Genomic DNA, 8,412 nt, shown 5'->3' with positions numbered 1-8,412 from the left:
AGACTGGAGATCACAGAACACCGAGTGCGCAACGGGTGGTGTTTTTACCTGTCCATGAAAAGCAAGAAGCAAACAGAGCGGCGACAGCTTCTCATGAAGAGCTCCCTCGCTTGCCCTTGAGGGAAGGAAGAACAACAGCAGAAAGCAGCAGCCTGAGGGAAGGAGAATCTGGAAAGCAGACCAGATTACTAGGGTATCTCGAGTTCGTAAAGCCCGTCACACCTGAGGAAGGTGTGCCCTTCAAGGTTTCAGAAAATAGGAATAGATGTTATGTTTTATAAAAATAAAAATTTTATTATTGTCCTTATTGATTATTTACCAAAATGGATTGAAGTAGAAAGAGTTAAATTTGCAAAACGGTGGGATACTGAAATTCCCTTCATTAATACATATTATTCGAGAAGAAATGGAATAGTGGAGAAAGCTGTGGGGATTGCTAAGACACTATTTAAGAAAGCACATGACAATAAAAGAGCCACTGTAGCCTTGCTTGAATATAGAAATACTCTTATTTCAGGTATAGGTTTATCTCCTACCGAGCTCAAGTTTAATCGCAGAATGAAGACTGAATTGCCTATAAGTAGTAAAATGCTTAATGTTGAAGTCTTTAAGGATGTTATTCCAAAATCAAAGAAACGGCAAACAAAGCAGAAGTTTTATTTTCATAGGGCAGACGTTCTAATGCCAATAAAACCTGGAGATTAAATTCTTCAAAAAAAGTCAGAAATAAAATATGGGAAAACTCCACCGTTATTAATGATAGATCATATAGGGTTGTAACTGCTACAAATTATGTATATACCAGGAAAGGAAACATCTAATGCCCTCAAAGATTATCAGAAAACCAAGTTGGGTAAGTAATTCAGATTTTGATTTCCCTATTGAGAATAGTGATTATTTGGAAGATTCTTTAATTAATGTAAATAATAATAATAATCATGTGAAAAATTATTCAAACAAACAAGTTTATTGAACTAGATATGGACGTATATGTAAACGTCCTGCATACTTAAATGATTTTTGTAACTGAACTGTAACTGATATATGCAGAAAGGCGTATGTGACGTATCTTTTTAATATCATTGAAAACAGATATTAAAATACCAGATTTATATTAAGTTATAAAAAGTTGGCAACAGTTTATAGTTGAGCTGCAGGTGACACCATTCTGTATAAATTAATGTATATATTTTCATAGCATAAAATGTTTATATTTTAGAGATCAATATAGTAGCCATGTATTCAAACGACATCAATGTACAATCCAATGGATGTCAGTTTTGCTTATTTTTCAAGAACTTAAAAGATAAATTGAATACTTTTTCGGATGCATTGAATAAAGTAAAATAAAATTCAAGGACTGTGGGAGCGCTGTGGAAGAGAAGAGTTATCCTCAAAATGTCAAATTTTTTGCTCTCACTACATTGAATAAATGTTTCAGTAAGTTTTTAATTCTTTATTCCTACTTTTCCAATTTATAACTTCACCGCGACTATATACAGATTTTTACAATTCTACATAGAAAATCATAACTACGAAATATATAAATCTGAGAAAATTAGCAATGAATTCATTAAATTTTACATGAAAAGTGGTTTACCATATCCTTACAGAATTAAAATTAAAAAGGCAAATATATCATGAATGATTCAAAGAAAATACATTTTTAGTCTCTTTATTATTGTTAATTTTACACACATGGCAAAAAATGAAATTACAATATACAATGAGAAATACACAATTCAGTTGATGGAGTTTTTAAGTGGAAAATTTAGTAAACAACAAGGGTAAAAAACAACATTATAATATATATGAAAGAGGGTTTATAATGAATTCATAATCTGCACAGTTTTGAGAAATATACTGCAATTCTGATTATGTGACAGATTAGTTAATAAATCAAATTATGAAATAAGCCTAAAATTCATTAATACATACATTGAATAAAATTTCATTAACATTTAAAAACTCTAATAATTTTAAAATTAGAAAATATAATCAAAATTTTTTTAATTATTATCCATGATATAATAAACTAATGATTCAAAGTTTAAAACTCACTAAAAATTATTTTGCACACATATTTGAGAAGAAATTTTTAAAATAACATTAATATTATCATTGACGACAAGAGCATTCAGTTAACAGAACTTCAATTTCATACAAATATATGGCACATTTACAGAACACAAGGTTTTATTATAAAAAAGAAAGCATTTTGTTGAAATACTGGGCAAGAACTATCTGCCATTATATAAAAATTAAAGTTTTAACCTAATAACATGAAAAAAAAATCATAATATTTTAAAGCAGAAAACAGTTTACAAAACACATAAAATTTTTTGAAACACATAATTTAACTGGCATTGAAAATATTATGAATTTCTATTTGTATGTACTATGACCAGTTGTAACACTAGTAAAATAATCCAAAAGGGGAATTCCAAGATAAACCCATTTTTCATATACCACTGGATTCACAGGAGTTACAGATGCAAATTTTGAAAGTGATGAAGAGCAATCTTCTTGTCAGTTACCTGCAAATCATAAAACTAAAATTAGAACTCAATTATATTTAAATTAAGAAAATAATCAGTGTAATATTTGAATTTTTAAACAAAAATCTCAAAAATTTTACAAATTAACCAAGGAATTAAAAACAAATTTTATACAAAAGTTATTTTCATTTCTCATAATTGCACATTTTTTCCACACTAACAATTGAAATGAGAATCTTAAAAAATTGAATAATTTTTATCATTATATACTTTCCATTTCACTTGATAACAATTTGCTATGTTTTCTACAACCAATAGAAATAGGACAGTCAATAGAAATTCCGATTCTTATCTGTTACACTACAGTGTGAATGAAGAGGTGATGTGATATTAATATTTAAGTTCCAAAATGTGCTGTATGAAAATTAAGATAAAACAAATCATTATCCATTTTGTATCTGTTGATTTTCATATGGTTATTATTCTTGTGCCTTGAAGTTATAAGTTAATGCATGTTAGTCTTTAAATGACAAACCTATAATTTTAAAATAAGTTCTAGTGAGAAACTAAAAGTAATTTATATCTGCAATCTGATAATTGAATAAACTAAATAACTTACTGAATTTAAGAAACAATTTTTATGAGCAGAAGACATGTTATTAAAATGTAATGATCTAAACCATCTTTATAAAACAATAATTAAAACAAAAATAACATAAATCTAGAAAAAGATATTCTTAAAATGTTATTTGCAGAGAAATAATCTGTAATTGAAACATTTACTAACTATTCAGAGAAGGTACCAAATTTATTCTTTCTCTTGCTGCTCAATAAATTTCTAATTTAAATGAAAAAAAAATGATCAAAACACAAAAGAAAACAATAGCATTTCTATCATAGGTTGAATTATTCACTAGATAGCATTCCAAGCTCTAGCTTCAGAAATAGTTTCCTAACATGGGTTTTCATATTGCTGTGAACACAGATTTATTATTTTTAGTTAATTCAGAATTAATATTTGATAAACGAGTCTATATTGTATTATATTTAAATATATTCATGAATATTTAAAGATATGAATACAGAATTGTGAAAACTTCAATAGATTTATTATTATTTATTTATGATGATTCGATAGATTATAGATTTATTACTCTATTATTATCATTATTTAGTTCTTAAGAAAACTGAAGTCGAAGAAAATTTCTTTACTGAAAGTTAACCTCTTCTTCTAGATGAACAAAACAAATTGTGTTTCATTCATTAGCCTATGAATAATATTAAATGATCTGTAATATTATGATAACCCATTTTAATGATTGAAATATAAGCATATTTCAACATTCAATATTTTAGTGATAGAAAAAAAATTTACAACAAAATTATTATACATAAATTATGACAATTGTAAATTTATTTTATAACATTTTCACTTGATAAATTTATGTATCAGTCTATTTACTATTATTTGAAAATAAGTCACAACTGATAACAATTTTAAGTTGAAAAGAATATATCTTAATGCTACAACTTCTTTTAACAGATAGTTATTTGAATACAATTTTCTTATTCCAAATCAGGAAAAGCTGTATTCTGTTACATAAAATTGTACAAATGTAATTTCATTTTAAACATAGCAGAGTATAAATTTTTCAACACTATTTCTCTTCAAATCAAGATTTGTTTTTGCAGTTGTTAAGCCATAATATAAAGAGCATTACATCCATATTTGAAGTTTCCACCACACATTTCAAAATATAAAAGAGAAAAATCTTGAAATATTAATAAATATGGTCTTATTAATTAAGAGTTGTCAGGAATGTCTTAACAGATAATAGAAGTATTATATTCATATAATCAATTAAATAAGTTTTGAGGCACATCTTTTTCTTTCGCAACAAGAGTGTCAATTAGATGTTAATGGGACAAAAAATGTTGTTTACACATTATTTAGAAATTTTTCTATAAAGGAATATTAGTTAAAACATGACAATGAACCTCTTTTGCCGGCATGAAAAATTAAATAACCAGTTTTGAAGAGGTTTTAATGGAAACCAGAAGTGCCTTTATAAATAAAGTACAAAATCCATTAATATCAAAAAATTCAGATCCTTATAGAGAACAATTAAAAGCCATTTGAAGATAAATAAAGACAAACTTTCCATTTGTACTGAAAGATATCATTTTTTCCACAGGATTCTCTGTATTGAAAGAATTTTTCAAGAAAAGTTTGTAAAGAATGAAATAGAATTGAAATTAAATTATCATTCTTTAAATAAGGAAAAGATGCTGCAGAAATTTGTTTTAAGTTACAGCATATGATCTTACTGAAACATTATCTTTGTAATTTACCATTCAAAAAGTTTTATGCTAATATAAATAAACAATGATTTGAGGATGCAAATTTTAGATTTCAGTGTAACATGATTTCAACAAAATTCCAATAATTTTTCACTATCAATGACAATATCCTTTCACTGTCAAAGAGAAAATTTATTATTACACATTTTGAAAATTCAGGGCACTTTTTTTACAACCGTACCTAATTTCACTAGTTTTTATTATAAATAAGCAATTAAAAATATACAATTACCTTCAAAGTTCCAAAACATTAAGCTGGTTCAGCTTTGAAAATCACCTTCACTATCACATGATCAATTATTTCATCCAGAATCCTTTGGTAAGCTGCCTAAAATAACAGAACAGAAAAATTAAAGAGAAATAATGGAAGCAATTTCAAACTAATACATTTTATACAAAGATTATATTTCAAAAGCCACAAAATAACCCTTCTCTGTGTTTTTACAAAACTCTACTATGATGAACTATAGATTAAAAATGATAACCAATGTAAGCTCTAAAAAAAAAATTCAAATACTTTTTTTCATGTTAAAATATCAAATAAGTAATGTTTTTAATATACTGAAAAAACTTATTGATAAGATTCGAAATAGCATAAACAAACGTTTCTAATATGTTCTCTCCAAACGTTGATAAAACAGCCTTTTATTTCCATGTGATTTCCTAACAATTTTACTTTTGACAATTTTTATGTTTACATCTTAACCTTCAGTAGCTAAACATCATCAATATGCTAGCTCAACAATTTTCACATGATATATATATATATATATATATATATGCATGTATTAAAAATAATGAGACTGTTACAGAAAATTATGCAGTAAAATCTGAGATGGGCCCACCTCTTGGCAACTTATTTGAAATCCCGCCAAATTGACTACTAATTGAATATTTGTTATTCTTATTTTTCACTAAAAAAACGATACTTGAAGGTCAGAAATAATGAAAAAATAATAAATAAATAAAATAAATATATAAAAAACAAAAATAAATAATAAAATAAATATAATAAAAAAATAAAATAAAGAAAAAAAATCCGTCTAGGTTGCCACATTGGCGACGTTATCGCCACTCCTTTGGCGAGAATTCAAAAAGACGCCAAGAAGTGGGCTGTTAGGGTTTAAAAGATTTTTTTTTTTTTAATTTTATAAGTTTTTAACCCTTAGATATTATTACTGTTAAAGAGACAAGTGGCAACTTTAAATTCAATGACTTTTCATTTCAAAACTTTTACAAGATTTAAGAAAATGCTATACACTTCGACAATAACCCACAAGAAATGACTGGTAAATTGTTGTAATTAACACTGCTATAAAGAAACCGGCTTAGCAGATGTTCATGTAATTACACTGAATAAAACGATTTTTGAACATAGTACCAACATTTTCCCTTTCATATAAGCGACATATATTTGATATAAATGATATATAATGATAAATATTATTAAATATGAAAAAAAGTTAATGATAAATATTATTAAATATGAAAAAAAGTTAATGATAAATATTATTAAATATGAAAAAAAGTTAAACTAAAATTGGTATATTACTATCTGACCGCAAACGTCATTCTTGTTACTAGCAACTTACATTCATTATCTCCCTCTGCCTCGCATCTTCCTCTTTATCTTTATCAATGGACTGCTCTTCTGTCGGTCCTGGCATGATGAATTTATCCTTCAAGCACTTGTATATAATTGATAATCAATATCTATCAAGTTTACGAGTAAGCAAGAAATTAATACGTCTGCCCACAGAGAAAGAGATCTTCTCTGTGCGTCTTCCAAACCAATATGGTCTACCCCGTCTAACAAACGCTGAATATAGATGGCGCTGAAATAGAAATATAGATGCTGCTAGAGATGCATAATTCACGAATTTTTGAATTGCAAATTTTTTTAAATAATTATCCCAAATGCCTGCTTTTCATTCACACTTTTAATTAAAAATTATTAATGTTTTAATAATAAAATTTATGAATTGTAATTAATACTTAATTAATTTATCGATGTAAATTATGATTGACTTAATTTATATATTTAAGCCTAATTTTTAATTTTAATTATGTTCAAAATCATTAATGTAATTTATTTATTTCAGTTAAGTATTTTCTTAAAAAAATGAAATTTAAAAAATGTCATTTTTTAATGATTTTATTTTAGTTCTAAATTCTGTCAACAGATGTCAGCAATAAAGAACGCCAATGGCAGTTTATTTCAGAATCAATGAAAAATTATCCTTACTCCAAGTCAAGAAGTTAAGTCATCAATACTATTAAGAACGACTCCACACTTTAAAGAGTGTCATATACAGAGATATAAACCTGATGTGAATGAAAGCGCTGCCTAATGACGGGGTGTCTATGGCGTTGAACATATAATCGAAGGAAGAGGTTTAAAAGGTTTGTCTGGCAAGCAGAATGACATCCAACAAGAAAGGAATTCCTAGTCCCCAAGAGATATTGCTGTGAAGGACAAACAACCGACAATAATACTTTCCCCTACCCTTTGAAGTAGTCTCGAAAACCGATACTCTGTACATCACGAGAGGGGTGAGTAATGAGCCATGCAAACTTGTTTAGAAAAGTTAGTCTTTCAGTTAGATATTTTAGATTTTCTCTGCTTGCACAGAAAATCGCACTTAGCCCGCGTGAATGTTAGAACTGTTAGAGCATAGAACTCATCACTGATTAATTATTGAAGCACTTCGATTTTTGGACATTTAATTGCACTTCGTAACTCTGTTAATTAATATTAGAGAATTCTGTAATTTAGAAGGAGTAAGTGAATATTTCAGTATTTATAGTATTTCCTTTAACACAACTTACATTTTTAACAATCAATGCGTTTATGAAATTTCAATAAGGAGGATCGGCCAAGGTCTATGTGCCTTCGAATTTGTAAGATCCCAAAGGATTCATCCCCAAAGAATGGGCTCAATCCTTTCTCTAAAAAGTTTTAGTACTAATAGCGAATTCTAATAAAATGTCTCTAATTTTTTTGAATTTTATGAGCAAATTATTTATTTAAAAATATTAAACAGGTTTAATTGAGACAGAAAACGAACAAAATTAAGTAGAATTTGTCAACTCTTGTTGTGTATTTGATATTTGTAAAATGATCTGATGTTCCTGAGCAGCTGAGATGTTCATAATTTCTGCCTGATTTTCCCAAAAAAGAGAATATCCTAAATTTTAATGAAATGATTCATTTGTACAATATTAAAAAGAGAAGATAAATATAGTTTTTTTGAGAATAATGTTAGGACGAATTTTATTCCTCGGATTTTCTAAACGTGGAATATAGCCAATTTAATATGGTAATGTGCATAAATTGGAAGATAAAATAATGAATTAAATTGTAAAAAGCATATATTACATTAAATATCTCCTGGTTTTTGAAATTTTTAAACCATTAATTGAATGATTATTTCTAAATTTATTTTCTTTGATTTTTTAATTAGATTTTGCCAGTACCACTATTAAGCTGCTTAGGCAGGATTCCGTATTTCATGTCAGAGTTCTGCAATCTTTGAAAGTGAAAATTCATTTT

The 8,412-nt window shown here is 27.1% G+C and overlaps 1 long non-coding RNA gene across 1 annotated transcript; it reads right to left on the bottom strand.

Annotated features, from left to right (window-relative positions):
- Nucleotides 1-2,166: 2,166 nt before the first annotated feature.
- On the bottom strand, nt 2,167-6,682 carry LOC129960649 (uncharacterized). Its single transcript, XR_008783649.1, has 3 exons — nt 6,452-6,682; nt 5,092-5,187; nt 2,167-2,537 (listed from the first exon to the last, which is right to left on the bottom strand). It is a non-coding gene; the product is annotated as an uncharacterized LOC129960649 (long non-coding RNA).
- Nucleotides 6,683-8,412: the final 1,730 nt, after the last annotated feature.

This window comes from Argiope bruennichi, chromosome X2 (assembly GCF_947563725.1).
Source record: "Argiope bruennichi chromosome X2, qqArgBrue1.1, whole genome shotgun sequence".
Lineage (NCBI taxonomy): Eukaryota > Metazoa > Arthropoda > Arachnida > Araneae > Araneidae > Argiope > Argiope bruennichi.
Note: the sequence above shows the minus strand (reverse complement) of the source record. Positions and strands in the feature narration are given on the sequence as shown.